The 18093-nt window shown below is 37.4% G+C and overlaps 1 protein-coding gene across 2 annotated transcripts in view; it reads left to right on the top strand.

The window, feature by feature from the left end:
• The first annotated feature begins 15713 nt into the window (after positions 1–15713).
• Positions 15714–18093, top strand: part of NUP35 (nucleoporin 35) — a 40032-nt gene continuing 37652 nt past the window's right edge. Inside the window, exons 1-2 of one of the 2 annotated variants that reach the window (XM_032356159.1) lie at positions 15761–15813; positions 15907–15941. The gene's annotated coding sequence lies outside the window, so the exon portion shown is untranslated. Of the gene's footprint in view, positions 15814–15906; positions 15942–18093 lie in introns of both variants that reach the window. The other variant, XM_032356158.1, reaches the window with a different exon arrangement.

The raw sequence follows: 18093 nt of genomic DNA on the forward strand, positions 1-18093 counted from the left end.
TTGCAGTCCCGTCCATGTTGCTACAAAAGTTGGGTATTCATCCTTTCTGATGGAGGCATAATACTCCATAGTGCATATGGACCACATCTTATCCATTCGTCGGTTGAAGGGCATCTTGGTTCTTTCCACAGTTTGGTGACCGTGGCCATTGCTGCTATAAACATTGGGGTACAGATGAAATTGCCCCATTCTTAATATTTTTATCTCCCTTTCCTGTTTTATTTACTGCATGCCCTAATTATTACCAACATTCTATATATTTTACTTTGTTGTTTTTCCCATCAAAACTTGGGCTCCTGAACAGGGCAGAGATTTTTACTATGTTGTTTATACCAGTGTGTATTCCACTGTAGTCTTTCAAAAATTGCTTGTTAGAAGAAAGGGCGGGAGGAAGGAAGGGGGGAATGTGATGCATGTTGTTGTGGTAGTAATACTAGCCACTGCAGGTTTCGAGTCAAGGTCTGGCAAATGGGCCACACCGTGCATCAGTAGCCACATCTGATAGTGCTTGAGGGTGACAGTTTGGAATGATAGGTCTGAAACATGATCCACATGGGACTCTGAGCAGCAGCAAATGTGAATGCCTTTTACCTAGGGTAAAGTCTTCTCCCAAAATGATTTAGAAATCAAGTCATTAGCAAGCATATTCAATATATGGTATTTTGCATTCACTCATGATACGGAAACAATGGTTTAAGTGCCAGTTACCAATCTACTGTCTCTCAGCTCTAAACCCACCCTTCATTGCTTCTGCAAAAAGGAGGATGGACCACTGAAGGATTTTTTTTTTCCTTTGACCACTGGTATGATGCTGAATTTTGTCAGTGGAAGGCACTGTGTTAGAGATACCTTTCAGGAGGAAGGTCTGGTCTGCTCCCAGGGTAGCCTCTTGCATTCCGGACCATTCTCTGGGAGTACAGGGAGGCTCCTACGGTGCTCGAAGTTTCTCCATCTGGTATTGTGCGGTTGGCTCCTGTAACACCCGGTGGCCAGGAGCCTTCCCATATAACTCCCCATGGTGGTTTTGTAGTAGTGCATGTGGTGAGACATCTCCCTGTCAACAGCTTTACCTGGCATCCTAGAGGGTGACCTCCCAGCAAGTTTTACCAGTCAATATCACAGCACTATCTCCACCATCCAGTGAGCCATGGCTTCACTCTGCAACCAGATTCAGACTGCAACCCTGAGAGTGTTCTTCCTTGAACTCTCAGCCCCAGGGGTGGTTACTGCTCTTTATATCTGCTATTCCTATGTTGTGTAGACTTTCTAAACAATCCGTCATTACTCCAATCCTGTTTTAGTTAATAAACCTTTATTAAACTTTCCCTGTTGAAATTAGTGTGTGGTTTATCTCTACTGATTGGATCCAGGCTGATTCAGCCTATAGTGTGCAGTCAATTATTTTAGTAATGGTTTTTGTGGAGTATTTTAACAGCAGTTCAGTTATGTTACAATCATACAGATTATCATAATAACAGCTCAGATTGTAATTGATGTTGGAATATTTTTGAGGGTTTAATTCTATCAATATAAATGGTGTCCAATGTAAGAATATATAGCCTGATTTTGTTAATGCTTATTATCTACAGAATGATGAATTCTTTGGTTAAAAAGTACATAAGGGCACCTGGGTGGCTCAGTGGGTAAAAGCCTCTGCCTTCGGCTCAGGGCATGATCCCAGGGTCCTGGCATTGAGCCCCGCATTGGGCTCTCTGCTCAGCGGGGAGCCTGCTTCCTCCTCTCTCTCTCTCTCTCTCTCTTTCTCTCTCTGCCTACTTGTGATCTCTGTCAAATAGATAAATAAAATATTTAAAAACCCATAAATAATACAATCTGCTTTTATTCCTGTTTTTTTTAACCCACTCTTCCACTTGCATGTCAGCAGGGCAGGAAATGTGTCCCATTGCTTGCACTCTCCAAGCTCCCATTCTCTTTCAGTAGTTCAATTCTCATAAATTTGTGAATTACTTAATAATCATTGTAATTACTACTGTGCAACTTCATGAACTCTGAGGGGTAAATGAAAACAGATAATGTCTTGCCACTAGAGATTTGTGTATATATACTTTCTAGAAAAGCAAATGTATTTTTTTCTGAAATAAGAGCCTGAGCTCTGAAGTCAGATTGTCTTAATTTGAATTTCTACTCCATTGCTTACATGGGTAAGTTAACATCTCCAGTCCTCTTCATTAAGTTGTTTCAAAGATGGAGATAATATAAGCTAATCTTTTAGCACAGTACCTGGCACATTGTTCTCAATAAGTATTAGTTACTATTATTAAAGTAGTAAAAGTGTAATAGTTACTGGGGTTGGATCCAGGTGGCAGCTTCATCTGATAAACCTACTTCCTTAGAATTGACTAGAAAGAGAGATAAATACATAGGTTTTCAAGAGCACAGGAAAACAAGAAACACTATCACCAGTGAAGTAGAAATTTTGAGTAATTTCTGAGTAAGGATAAAAGGAGCCACAAATCATGTATACTTAGGTCTTCTATGGAGATGGAATCATTCCAGAACTGCTCCAAGCTGAGACTATGAGTGGTATTTTCTGGGGAGAGTGTGTTGGTATGGGCTGGGAGGTGAGTTGGGCATTTGGCATTTGGCCATCCCTACTTTTTTCTTCTTCTTCTTCTTCTTTTTTAATGTATTTATTTGACAGAGAGAGATCACAAGCAGGCAGGCAGAAAGAGAGAGAGAGAGAGAGAGAGGAGGAAGCAGACTCCCCGTTGAGCAGGGAGCCCGATGTGGGACTTGATCCCAGGACCCTGAGATCATAACCTAAGCTGAAGGCAGAGGCTTTAACCCACTGAGCCACCCAGGCGCCCCGGCCATCCCTACTTTTGCTGAAGAATAGCAGTGGAGGCCTTTAGCCACTAGTTAAAACAGGGATGTGCTTTGCCTGGTGAAGCAGATAGCTACTGAGAATACAGGAGCATTTCCTCTACCCCTATCATTAAAAACAAACTCTCCAAATGCCCCGTAGTAATTAACATCATTCAATAGTGTGATTTTCACACAAAAAAAGACAAATAGATCAGTGGCACAGAGTAGAGTACAGAACAGCAGAACCAGGTATATGTGAGTATGACTTTTCTTGTTTTGGTCACCGATAGATGCACTAGGATAACTCTAAGTTAAATGCTTTTCAGGAGCCACATCACATTACTTGGAGTCTCATATTGCACCTGTAATTATAATTTTTTTGATCCTGCTTTTTTTTCACATCTCCATCTTGCATGTTTTTGCCCCCGCCCACCCCAAGTAGAATTGAAAACTTGCGGGGTTGGGGGGAGATGGCTTACTCAAAAAGGAATTAAAGATAATTTAATAAAGGGTCAGTTTACAAAGGTGTAGACAGAGGGAACATTCAGGAGATGGAAAAGCACCTTGAATCTAGCAATAGTAGACAGCCATTGCAACCTCTTGGACAGAAAGTGGAGTGGTTAAGAGAAGTTACCAGAACATTGGAAAACTTGTAGCCATGGAGAGTTACTGCTGAATAGAAGGGAGCAGTGGCCTTAGGTGGAGGTGCACAGCCATTGTCAAACTGGCCTGATGGGGAAGGAGCCCTGGAAATGCATACTGTACTTCTCTTTCCTCCCCTCCTCCGATCCCTTCCCTGTGACTTCAATTGGCCAGCCTCAGCTGGAAGCAGGAAGTCCCTGGAACCCAAGATGGCACAGTCTTTATATATAAATCTTCTGAGGTACAGAACAGAAAAACATAAAAAATCTATAGGATCCAAGAGAGAATATCTAGCATACTAAACACTGCAAATCATTTGGGATCCTGATTCTGCCACCCACCACATTGTTATTTTTGGTTTCATAAAATCTGTGAACTTGGGAAGAATGCCATGTCTGTCTTTATTCAGGTTATTTACAAAAAGGGTTGATTGCCTAGGATAGAGCAATTATTCATATTACCACCTATCATTAGACATAGCTCTCTCAGTTGAATTTTCTTTTTAAGTTAATCAATCATTTAAACAACTGTAATCCATCCCCTAAGTAAATTCTTTTGTATGGTGTACAAGGCTAGTATGTTTATTTGGTTTTTTCTCTGATGCCTAATGTTTCTCCATCCAACAACCTGATAATTCCATCACTGAAAGAAGTAGCTCTTTATCAGCCATGATTTTGTAAACGAAAGCTTTCTCTGGTGTATCCTTATAATAAGTGCTCAGAGCAAAAAGATTTATAAATTTTTCCCGGGATTCAAAAATGTATGATTTCACATAATAATAGCTTTTTATGTATAATTTACAACATTCTCCTTTAACTTTTAAAAAAACCCTGGTATGATAGAGGTGCCTGGCTGGTGCAGTTAAGCCTCCAAGTCTTGGTTTCAGCTCACGATGTGATCTCAGGGTCTTGAGATAGAGTCCTGAGTCAGGCTCCAGACTCAGCGGGTGTCTGCTTGGTATTCTCCCTCTTCTTCCTTTGCCCTCCTCCATTCCCCTCATCTAAACTAACCAATTAACTAACTAAATAAATAAATAAGTAAACTGAGATAATAATTGACTATCTTCAGCTGTATGGCACTCTCACAGCATGCCTCAAATAAGACTGATCTGACTTTGGGGACATCATTACCAGTTTTTTCTCAGTACTTTTTCAACATGTAAAAAGAACTCATTTCATATTAGGGGCTCCCCTGTAGACTCTGTTTTCTCATGGAACAAATTTTATTGGTCATCTGTCACACACCAGACACTGTTCAAGGCACTGGGGATACAATAGTGAGCAAAACACAAAAATTCCTGCCACTGTGGAGCTTGCAATCAAAGTAATATCATTAAGTAATAATCAGATATTATCCACATTGATCTCTTAGCCTTCTGCTGGTGAGCTTGTTTACTATTTTAAAATGCCTGAACCATGGAGCCCTTTTTCTTAGAAGTAGACAAATTGTCAAAAGTCTTGGCCTGAAAGGGCAGGATTTTCTAAGGATCTGAGAACACAATTACTCCTGGTCCTATTAAAGTAAACAGCAGCCTTAAAAAACTCCTCCTTACCAGCATCTTCTTACAATGGTAATACCAATTAATAATGAAAAAGTTTAAAGAAAGCAATTTCCTGGTAATCATCACCAGGAAAAATTTTGTCTACAGGCACCAATTGTGTATTCTTTTCATTGTAAGAAAAAGGTCCCTAAAAGTCATAGTTTTGTTTGTTTCAAGTTTTAATTTAAATTCTAATTAGTTAACATTGAGTGTAATATTAGTTTCAGGAGTAGAATTTAGTGATTCATCACTTACATATAACACCCGGTGCTCATCACGACAAGTGCCCTCCTTAATCCCCATTGCCCATCTAGCCCATCCCACGCTCACCTCCCCTCCAGCAACCCTCATATAGAGTTTGTTCTCTATAGTCAAGAGTCTGTTTTATAGTTTGCCTCTCTTTTTTCCCCTGTGTTCATCTGTTTTATTTCTTAAATTCCACATATGGGTGAAATCATATAGTATTTGTCTTTCTCTGACTTACCTTGCTTAGTGTAATAGACTCTAACCCCATCCATGTCACTGCAAATGGCAAGATTTCATTTCTTTTTATGGCTGAGTAATATTCCATTGTGTGTGTGGGGTGTGTGTGTGTGTGTGTGTGTGTGTGTGTACCACATCTTCAACTATTCATCAGTCAATGGACATTTGTCTTTCCATAATTTGACCATTGATAATGCTGCTATAAACATCAGGGTGCATATGTCCCTTTGAGTCAGTACTTTTTTATCCTTTGGGTAAATACCTAGTAGTGCAATTGCTGGATTGTAGGGTAGTTCTATTTTTAACTTTCTGCAGAACCTCCATACCCAGAGGGGCTGCACCACTTTGCATTCCCACCAACAGTGCAAGAGGGTTCCCCTTTCTCCACATCCTTGACAACACCTATTGTTTCCTGTTTCATTAATTTTAGCCATTCTGCCAGGGGCGAGATGATATCTCATTGTGGTTTTGATTTGTATTTTCCTGGTGATGAGTGATGCTGAGCAACTTTTCATGTATCTGTTAGTGCTGTTAGTGATCTCTGTGTCTTCTCTGGAAAAAAATGCCTGTTCATGTCTTCTGCCCATTTCTTAACTGGATTGTTTTTTGGGTCTTGAGTTTGATAAGTTCTTTACAGATCTTGGATACTAACTCTTTAACAGATATGTCATTTGTAAATATCTTCTCCCATTCTGAAGGTTGCCTTTTAGTTTTGTTGATAGCTTCCTTCACTGTACAGAAGCTTTTTATTTTGAAAAAGTCCCAAAAACTCATTTTTGCTTTTGTTTCCCTTGCCTTTGGAGATGTGTCTAGTAAGAAGTTGCTATGTCTGATGTCAAAGAGGTTGCTGCAAAAATCATAGCTTTCTAAACTTCCTTCCCCAATGTGCAGCTTATTTTATTATGGTTTTCAAAAAGAACCTTATTCCTTTAAAATATTAATTAAAAATATTAATGAAACCCAATATTTAAAGAAAAACAGTTCTGATATTTTCTATTCCATGAAGGAATGGATCCCTTGGATGACTGTTTATTAACTGTCCTTGCAAGAAAGTTGAGAGAATTAACAACTGAATGTTAACCTTTTGTTTCTTGGTTGAAAGATGTTGCAATTATTATTACAATAGGATTCAGCTTAACAGTAGGCACTCAAATAAAAAAAATTAGATTTTCATATGATTAGTAGCCTAGGAGTGAAAATTCTCACTATACAGTCCATCTCCTTAGAATAGGCTAAGCACTTACTTAGATGTCAAGAAGACTCTTTTTTTTTTAAGTACTAATATACCCTACAATTCTTATCTCTTATAGACAAAAGAATCATTCATAAAACTTTTACTTAAGAAGTAAATTGCCATTTCAGCAGAGTTAAGAAAATGGGAAATTACTAGAATTCAAGTTTTTAGTCTTTTCCTATTTAGCAAGGATGGACAGCTATGGACCTTGTTCATAAATAATACCCCAAACTGACCACATGCCACAAGTGTATAGCTTCTTGACATTGCAGACTCTTGGTTCAGTTGAGGCTCAACTCCACTCATACCAGCCGAGGACTGTCTACCTTTTGCAATACTTTGGTCAGAACAAATTAGGCATCAAGTCATTCTCTTTTGTTATATGTTAATTAGATAATCATCTCTCCTAATCAATGGCTCTATACTTAAATTGTATGAAAAACTATATTTAAGTTATAAAGTACTATACTAATATTATTATTTTCTTACTCTGAATTGGTCAGGAGAAACCTTTTAGTCATTTTGGACTTTTTAAAGAAACTTCACTTGTTTTCTGCTTTTGTGAAATATATGTTCACATCACAGGATAACACAATCTGATGTGCTTCTAACACAGAGTGTACTAGCTTTCCCTTATTCTGTAACAGAGTAAACTAGTCCTTCCCTAGTCCATAGCACAGAATATACCAGTCCTCTCCCAGTCAATAGCATGAGGTATGCCAGTCTTCCCCCATCTATACGATAGTCGCTTGAATTATTTTTACTATAAATGAGAAAATGTTAATTGCACAACATAATTCATTAGTTAAATGAACACACAGATATTCAAACAAAAAAAGTTTCTTGTTATTAATGTTAGAACTTGATTTTCTCTTTACAGAACCTCATTGGGGCACCTGATGGGCTCAGTTGGTTAAGCATCTGACTCTTGATTTTGGCTCAGGTTATGATCTGTGCCATGAGATCAAGCCCCCCATAGCGTTCTGCATTCAGTGCAGATTCTGCTTAAGATTCTCTCTGTCCCTCTCTCTCTGCCTCTCCTCTGCACTTGCCCTCTCCCTCTCTCTCTCTAAATAAATGAAACCTTAAAAAAAATAAGAACCTTATATATTGTAACCTAATGTAAGCATAGAAATAATGCTCTCAACAAATGCTCTTAATAAGTATTGGTTTCTTAGTACTCCTGGGGTATGCTTAGTACTACATATATAAATACTGTTCAAAGCTCAGAACATGTCTAAAGACACTTCTCATGTTTGTAAGTGCATTTTGTGGGGTAAGAGTTCAGTATAACTGTAGGCAATATATGAAAATAATGAAAAGACCTAGAAGCTGCTGGATAAGAGACAGGTTTAGGAATTAAGTCAGAATGACAGGTGACAGACAATAGAAGCCACTCAAGAAGAGCAAAGTTACCGTATGTTCCAGTGAAGGTGCAGGGTGCAAGAAGCTGAAAAGCTGTAATTAGGAAAATCTATATAATGGGAGAAATTTTGAGGTTCTCTTCTAAAATTTATCAATAATTAAGTTATGATCAGGAAGATAATATTAACTACTATTTATAGAACATTTGACATAGATTTTAAAGCAGTCATGATAATAGTGTTTCAGAGAGAAGTTATAAACATAACTGAAACAAATGAAAAAACTTAGAATGCCTCCGCAAAGAAATAGAAAGTGTCATCAGAAAAATAGAAGGTGTAAATAATAACTAAATGGAAATTTTAGAACTGAGAGATATGCACAATAAAAATCTCAGGAGATGGGCTCAACCGTATAATGGAGGAAATAGAAGAATCAGTGTGCTGGAAGACAGAATGATAAAAATCACTTACTCTGAGCACAGAGAAAATAAGTTAAAAAAAAAAGAACAGAGTTCATACAATGACAACAAAAATTTAATACTATAGAAAAACGTGTGAGACATAACTAAAACAGTGCTGAAAGGGAAATTTATAGGAGAAATGAAGTACATACGTTAGAGAAAAGGAAAAGCCTCAAATCAATAATCTAAGCCCTTACTTCAAGAACCTAGAAAAAGAAAAGCAGAATAAGTGCAAGTAACAGAAGGATGAAAGAAAAGAAATCAATGAAATTGAAAACGGAAAAATAATAGAGAAAATCAATGATTTAAAAGACCGATAAAATTAACAAACCACTTATAAAGACTGACAAAGAAAAAAGAGAGAAGATACAAATTACCAATATCAGGAGTTAAATGGAATATCGAACTGCAGACACCAAAAGGACAGGAGATACTATGAACAACTCTACACATATAAACTTGGCAACTTAGACAAAATCAACCGCCTCCTTGAAAAGCACAAACTACCACAACTCTCCCAACATGACTAGATCATTTGAGTAAGTCTATAAACCATTTGGGAAATTGAATTAGCAATTTAAAAGTTGCTGAAAAGAGAAGTCTCTCAGACCAGATTTTCTTTCTTTTCTTTTCTTCTTTTTTTTTTTTTTAAGATTTTAAAATTTATTTTTGTGAGAGAGAAAGAGAGAGAGTGTGTGAGAGAAAAAGTGCAAGACGGGGGAAGGGCTGAGGGAGAAGCAGACTCCCTGGGCTGAGGAAGAAGCATTGAGCCTGATGCAAGACTCTTCCAGACTTGATCCCAGGACTCTGGGATCACGACCTGAGCCAAAGGCGGATGCTTAACCAATTGAGCCACCCAGATGCCACCCCCCCCCATCAGATTTTCTTATAAAACTTCACTGGAGAATTCTACTGAGTGTTTAAAAAGGAATAACAATAACTCTACACAATTTCCTCCAGAAAATAGAAGAGGAGAGAAAACTTCCCAATTCATCTTATGGAGCTAGTATTAGTCCCATACCAAAACCAGATAAGGACAGTGGACAAAAAAGAAAGAAAACTACAGCCAATATCACTCCTGAAATATAAATCCAAAAATCCTTGACAAAATATTAGCAAATAGAATTCAGCTATATAAAAAATGAATTATATACCATGATGGAGTGGGGTTTATTTCAGGTATGCAAACCTGGTTGAACATTTGAGAGTCAATCAGTATATTCCACCAGATTACCAGGCAAAGAAGAAAAATCACATGATCATGTCAGTCAGTTCAGAAAAAGTATTTGACAAACTTCAACACCGACTCAGCATCCTCCCAGAAAAATAAAAAAAAAAGGAGGATCTTCTCCGCTTGATAAAGAGGAACTACAAAAAATCTATAGCTAAAATACTTAATGGTGAAAGTCCGCATGCTGCTGCTTCTTCTTTTTTAAAAAATTGGCAACAAGGCAAGGATGTGCATTCTCACCACTCTTCTTCAATATATTGCTTCAATTTCTACCCAGTGCAATAAATCAAGAAAAGGAAATAAAATGTTTACAGATCAGAGAATAGAGAAGAAATAAGTCTTCATTTAGCAGATAGTACTGCTGTCTACATAAAAAATTCCAAAGAATCTACAAAAATAGTAGAATAAGTTAAAGTTCAGCAAGGTTGAAGCATACCAGATAAATATATAAAATTAACTGTATTTCTACATACTAGCAATGAACTAGTTACCAAATTTTGGTTACCAAATTTTGGTTACCAAAATTTAAAAGGCAATACCATTTATAATCACTCAAAAAAAAAAAAAAAAAGAGAGAGACAGACAGACAGACAGACAGAGACAGAGACAGAGAGACTTAGACATAAATGTAAAAAATATGTATAGGACTTCTATGCTCAAAATCTCAGAATGCAGATGAAAGAAACTGAATATCTAAATAAATGGAGAAATGTACTATGTTCATTGATTGGAAGATTCACCATAGTAAAGATGTCAAATTTCTCCAGGTTGGTATACAGGTTTTGTGTAATTCTTATCAAAATCTTAGCAAGCATATTTATAGATATAAATAAGATTACTCTAAAATGTATATGGAAAGGCAAAGAACAAGAATAGCTACAACAATTCTGAAAAAGAATAATGTATGCTTATTTTATAGTGATAGCAGTACTTATCATATAGCCATAAGACTTACCTTACAACTATAGAACAGTAATCAAGATTGTGTGGTACTGGCAGAGAGATAGACACATTGATCAATGGAACAAAAAAGAACAGAGAACCCTGGAAATAGACCTACATAAACACACTTAATTGACTTTTTTTTTAAGATTTTATTTATTTATTTGACAGAGAGAAATCACAAGTAGATGGAGAGGCAGGCAGAGAGAGAGAGAGAGGGAAGCAGGCTCCCTGCTGAGCAGAGAGCCCGATGCGGGACTCGATCCCAGGACCCTGAGTTCATGACCTGAGCCAAAGGCAGCGGCTTAACCCACTGAGCCACCCAGGCGCCCCACTTAATTGACTTTTAACAAAGTACTTTAAACAAAGAAAGATAGCCTATTTCAACAAATTGTGCTGGAGCAATTAGATATCTGGATTTCCATAGTTTAAAAAATGATCTTTGATGTAGTGTAATACCTTCAACAAAATCAATTCAAAATGGAGCACAAACTTAAATGTTAACTATAAAAATTCTAGAATAGAAGAGAATCTTTGTGACCTAGAGCTAGGCGAAATGTTCTTAGACTTGACACCAAACTCAAGATTCATAAAAGGAAAAATTTATAAACTGGATGTAATCAAGATTCAAAATTTTCTCTGTGAAAGACCTTAATAAAAAGTTGAAAAGGAAAAAAAAACGTTGAAAAGGTAAGCTATAGAGTAGAAGTAAATATTTGCAAACCATATACCCAACAAAAGACTAGTATACAGAATATATAAAGAACTCTTAAAAGTCAGTAGAAAAAAATCCATGAAATTAGAAAATGGGCAAAAGATATAAAGAGACATTTTACTGAAGAGGATATACATATGGTAAATAAGCACACAATAAGATGATCAACATCATTAACCATCAGGGAAGTACAAGTTAGAACCACAGTGAAATATCATTACAACCCTATTGGAATGGTTAAAATAAAAAAGTGACCACATAAATTCTGGCAGGGATGTGAAGAAACTGGATCACTTACATGTTGTTGGTGGAACTGTAAAATGGTCCAGCCACTCTGGAAAACACTTTGGCAGTTTCTCAAAAAGCTAAACATGCAACTACTGCAAGATCTCGAAACTATAATCCTGGTCATTTTCCTCGAGAAAGACAATGTTGGTTAGCACAAAAACCTGTACATGAATGTTTAGTGCAGCTTTATTTGTAATAGCCCAAACTGGAAACAACCTAGATGTTCTTCAGTGAACAAATGGTGAACTATCATACCATGGGGGTAGTGCTTCCATACCATGGAACACTATGAAGCAATAAAACGAAATGAACGGCTGACACCAAAGACAACCTGGGGGAACTTCCTAAGGGTTATGCTGAGTGAAAAGCCAATCCTCACATGTTGCTCACTGCATTCATTGATATAACATTCTCAAAATGACAAAATGATAGAAACAGAGAACAGATTAGTGGTTGGCAGAGATAAAGAAGTTGGCAGCAGAGGGAAGTGGCTGTGGTTATAAAAGGGCAACATAATAGTTCCTCCTGGAACTGGAAATATCTTGTGTCTTGATGTATAAATGTTCAATATCCTGGTTGTGACATTGTACTATAGTTTGGCAAATGTTACCATTGGGGTAAACTGGGTACAGCATATATGGGAACTCTCTGCATTACTTTTTACAACTTCCTGTAAATCTGCAAGTATTTCAAAATTAAAAATTTCATTTAAAGAACATTAACAAAAAGCCAGAGTACCTGATCTCATGGAGTGTACAATCTAGCTGGGGAATAAATATTATTTCAAACATGAAGTGTGATCTTGTCTAGTTTTACAGGAAAGCTCTCCTAACTTTTTTGAGATCAGTTGTAAAAGCTAAGTAGGTGTTAACTTACTGAGGGGGAGTGAGTTGTTGGAGATTTTCCAAAACCAAAGGAAGAACACATGTAAAGACCCAGGAAGGGGAAGAAGCATGGTACATTAATGGAAAGGAGGCTGAGTGGCCAGAGCAGTGCACAAGATGAGATGAGATAGTGTCTGACGAAGCTGAGCCATTACGCCAGTCAAGTAGAAGCTTGTAAGCAAGCATCTTTCAGATTTTGGTCTTTTGGGGGGTATAGCTCAGGGGTAGAGCATTTGACTGCAGATTTTGGTCTTTTGGAGCAGTGGAAACACCTGAAAGACTTTAAGCAGGAGAGCAACTTGCTCAGAATGTTGTTTTAAAAAGGCATGGACGGGACTGGAAGAGATTATGCTGAGTGAAATAAGTCAAGCAGAGAGAGAGTCAATTATCATATGGTTTCACTTTTCTGTGGAGCATAACAAATTGCATGGAGAACAAGGGGAGATGGAGAGGAGAAGGGAGTTGAGGGAAATTGGAAGGGGAGGTGAACCATGAGAGACTATGGACCCTGAAAAACCACCTGAAGGTTTTGAAGGGGTGGGGGGTGGGAGGTTGGGGGAACCAGGTGGTGGGTATTAGAGAGGGCACGAATTGCATGGAGCACTGGGTGTGGTGCAAAAACAATGAATAGTGTTATGCTGAAAAGAAATAAAAAATTAAAAAAAAAGGCTACTCTCAATGCATTGTGGAGAATGGATTAGGGAAGAAAAGCAAGAGCAGTCGGGAAGCTAAGTCCAGTATCAGATGATAAAGCTGGGATTTGGTTACAGCAGTAAAAACTGAAAAAAGTGGGGGCACCTGGGTGGCTCAGTGGGTTAAGCCTCTGCCTTCTGCTCAGGTCATGATCCCAGAGTCCTGGGATCAAGCCCCACATCAGGCTCTCTGCTCAGCGGGGAGCCTGCTTCCCCTTCTCTCTCTGCCTGCCTCTCTGCTTACTTGTGATCTCTCTGTCAATAAATAAATAAAATCTTAAAAAAAAAAAAAAAAAGAAGTGGATATATTTGAAAGGCAAAATTCATAGGCCCTGACACTGGATTGGTGTTGGAAAGAGGTTGTCAAGACCATTCCAAGGTTTCAGGCTTTTCCAGCAAGATAGCTGGTGGTGTCTTTCTCTGAGATAAATATTCATGTTTTACAGAAAAGATCTTGAGTTCGGGTTTTTATATTTGATTTTGGGGTGCCTTTGAAATACCTAGGTGCAGATGTCATAGAGGCAATTGGATATATAAATTTGGACCTCAGAGAATGATCTGGGTTGATGGTATGAATTGAAAGTTGCTGAGGGAATGGACACAGACAGGTGACATCACACAGGGAAGGAGTTTTGAGTAAGGCCAGACCACAAGGGGACACTGGGTGGCTCAGTTGGTTAAGTGTCTGCCTTCAGCTCAGGTCATGATCCTGGGTTCTGGGATCAAGCCCCCTGGGATCAGGCTCCCTGCTCTTCGAGGAATCTGCCTCTCCTTCTGCTCCTTCCCCTATTCCTGCTTTCTCTCTTCTCAAACAAATAAATAAAATATTAAAAAAAAATCAGACTACAAGATTGAAACTTGGGAACAAAAACATTTAAAGGCTGGATCGAGAAAAATGAGTCAAGAAAAGCAACTTAGCCACATGCTCTGAGAGGTAGGAGGAAAGCCAAGAGAGTATAATATGAAAGAAACTAAGGAGAATTTCAAAGAGTATTTAACGTGAAGTAATGTTGTTGAGATTTATTTAAGATGAGGACTGAAAATGTCTTGGGTTCAGTTTCATGGAGTTCTTTGGTGACCCTAGCAAGAGCTGTTTAGTGGGCTAATGGGGAAAGAAGCCTAATTAGTTTATTAAAATCTGTGTAATAAGAACATTAGGATAAATTTCAGTTATTGAATATATATCTTATATATATATCATTAGGTATTACATATGAGGTAGTTACTATTATTTCCACTATTCAGATAAGAGAGCTAACTTTTAGAGATTTTAATATCACATACTATTATTTAAAATCAAGATATGCTCCTGTCCTTAACGAAATGCTGGTTCTCTAATTGAAGACACTGTCAAGTAAGAAAAGATTTATTTTTCCATTGATATTTTTTGCTCACAGTTTTTTTTTTTTTTTTTACATAAACTGGGGCAAAATGTATGACCTTCAAACATCTTACAATTTAGGCTTATTGAATTAAAAAAAGAATTTAATTAGGGAAAATGTCAAACACACAACATTGTAAAGAATAGCATAATCAATTACCCATCAGTAATTATCATCCCACGGCTTTTCTTGTTTAAAGGATACCGTTAGCCATTATGGTCCTTCCCTGCTCTTGCCCTCACTGCCAGACAAAGTTGCCTGCTATAAACTTACACAGGGCTTTCAAATATCTGATTAAATCTACATGATAGTTCAAACATAAAAGCAGGGAATAAAACTGCAACTGAAAGTTTACATGAGTTTTTGAAAAATACACCTTATTTTTCACAGCAAATTTCCCACATGCCCTCTGCCCGTTTTGCCCTCCCCACCTCTCCCACCAGAACGGTATATTTGTTATGACTGGTGAACCTTCAGTGGTACATCATTATCACCTAAAATCCATCATTTATATTAGGGTTCACTCTTCCTGTTGTATATTCTATAGCTTGAAATAAATTTGTAATGACATGTATCCACTATTATGTATTATACAGGGTAGCTTCACTGCCCTCAAAGTCCTCTGTGTTGCACCTATTCATCCCTCTATCTCAACGTTATGTAAATTTTGATATTACTCTTGCACTTCCAACAGATGCAAGGAACCATTTAATTGATTTAAAAACAACAGATGAACCAGCTAAACTAATGTTTTCTGGCATTTGACTACTTCCTTTCTGCCAGTTGTTTACTGTAATGAAATGATAAGACAAAACCCATACATTCCTAAATTTAATAGTTTATTTCTAATTTATAAAGACATGACTTTAGTGGTTATTTATAGAAATCAGATAATGCAAATAGTAACTAATAGATTTGTATCTTTCTAGACATGTTCCCTACATCTTAAACATCACAAAAGTCTCTTGGAGATCACTTGTCCTTGGGCCCTATGAAGTCATGGTTCCTCTGTGTGCTTCATGTGACATCACAATCTAAGTGATCGGCAGACCATGCTACACCAGCCACCAAAGGCTGAGATGAAAACATGAGTGATAAGATGCTTCCTCTTCTTGCTTTCTTTCTAAAGGTGATAAACTGTCCTATTCTTAAAGTTTTCCTAAGGGTGGATATCTTTTTTTCTTCATTTTAATTTAAAACAGTTGTTTGTCTTTATTTTTAGAATAGACCGAGTGTGGAGCTCCATTGGCGCAATAGGTTAGTGCGTGGTACTTATACAGAATAGACCGAGTGTGGGGCTTTTAGGAGAATGACCTTATGCTTACATATAAATTCTGCATATTGATAAACATGAGTAGGTACTGAGGATTGAGTATATATGATGTATACAAAAGCAGTTTGGCTGTGAAAGTATCAAATATATTGAACATAAACTTTGAGATTTCCCATATTTACTTCTAAAAAATTTGTTTTGACTTTAGAAGAAAGTTGAAATACACATAATGCCCCAGTTCCCCACCCTAGGGTTTCAGGGGTCACCGGGAGGTGTGGCAGTCCGTAGACTGTTTAGGGTACAAGAGTCTGAGTTAGTGGATCTCATATTCTTACCATTTTTTTCCCCACCAGAGCAGTTCTGTTGTATGTAGTAAGTATCTGCACAATACTTCGTTTAAAGAGAGGGTTCTTCATACCAATTTGAATATCAGTAGTCTACAAAAATAGTACTTTGATGAAGTCTTATGTCATCAGAGGGCAGACCTCAGGGAACCATGAATCCAGAATAGAAGTAGGGAATAGGTGTTCCACGTTCTGTGAAATTTTATTTAGTATGTTTAGAAAGGAAAGCAAGAAAACAAGTATTGGAATTAAGATAGCAATATTCATGTATAGAAGAATATAGTGACACATGCAATATTGTTAATGATTATAGTTTAATAAGAAATATAAAAAAGTAAAATCATGCCACACCAGTCATTTAAGATAATCCAAGTTATGATAATTTCAATTTATCAAAAAAGGTTAAATCAAACTATAAACTTCATTTTATAATATAAATAATAAGCATATTTAATAGACTTAAGGTGCAAAATTATGATTTAAAAATCTGAAATCTTACAAAATTGTATCAAAATGTCAGATGATTAACCTTTATTTAATGTTTATTTATTTAGAACTCATTCATCATTTACTCTTTTAATATATTCCTCATTTAACTTTTCTAATATGTATTTACTGAAAATTGATGGAAATACAGAAAAGAAAAAGTTGTGATCCCTATCTTCGAAAAAATCCATCTATTGGGTGGGGCTGAAAAGAAAACTTACGAAACAAGTATCTTATAGAAAATGAGTTGGAGAAATAATGTATTGGACATTCTGAAAAGGAATGATGACTGAGGGCTGGCACGGCTGGGGCAAGCTTCATGGTGGAAGAGAGGCTTGGGCTGCTACTTGCATAAAGAACAGGATTTCGTAAATTGGGATGGAAAGTAAAGAGAGACTTCTGTGATCAAGGAATAAAGTGCAATTGTCTTTCACAAGAGTTTGAAGTTTTGCCAAGGGAGAATTGACTTAAGAAGTTTAGAGTAAAAGGACCTGATTTTTGAAGCCAGAGTTCTCAATCACCTTGAGGTGAAATTAGGATTACAATATGTATTCCCTTTAAGGGTGCCTATTGCAACCTCTAAAAGAGATGCTCCTACCCTCCTGTCTCAGGCTGCTTTGTCTGTTATGAGAGAATACCATAGACTGGGTGACTTATAGAACAGACATTTATTTCTCATAGTTGTGGAGGCTGGGAAGTCTGCAATCAAGGCACTAGCAGATTTGGTGTCTGGTGAGGAGCTGCTTCATGGTTCATAGATCACAGTTTGTTCACTATATCCTCACAAGGCAGAGGTGGGGGGCATGGGGAGCTCTATGGGGTTCTTCTTATAAGACAAGGAGTCTTATCTATGAGGGCTCCATCCCATGACCTGATCACTTCTCAATGGTTCACTTCCAAAAACCCATCAGGTTGAGGGTTAGGATTTCAACATTTGAATTTGGCGGGGAGAAAAACTTTCAGTCTATAGTATCTTACACTCTGAGATTCTGGTTTTTCCTTTTCTTTTTTGCCCAGGTGAGAATGTATGTATTGGTTGGTATGTGTTGCACATGTGAAGCTTATGGATTTGAGGATAAGGAGGCTACTGTAGGGAATAAGAAGTCAGAGCTTTTGAAGATCTGGGTGAAATGTACAAAGAAGAGAGTATTGGGTAGTGGTATGTTAGATTTGGTGGGAGAGAACTGAAGGTAAGGAAATGTTAAGTGTTGACTACAATTGCCTAAGAATTGAGGAGGCAGAAAAAATAAGAGTGAATATTTGATGGCAGGGAAAGTGGAAACCAGAAAAAAGCCAAGTGGACCAG

Source organism: Mustela erminea, chromosome 8, assembly GCF_009829155.1.
Source record: "Mustela erminea isolate mMusErm1 chromosome 8, mMusErm1.Pri, whole genome shotgun sequence".
Lineage (NCBI taxonomy): Eukaryota > Metazoa > Chordata > Mammalia > Carnivora > Mustelidae > Mustela > Mustela erminea.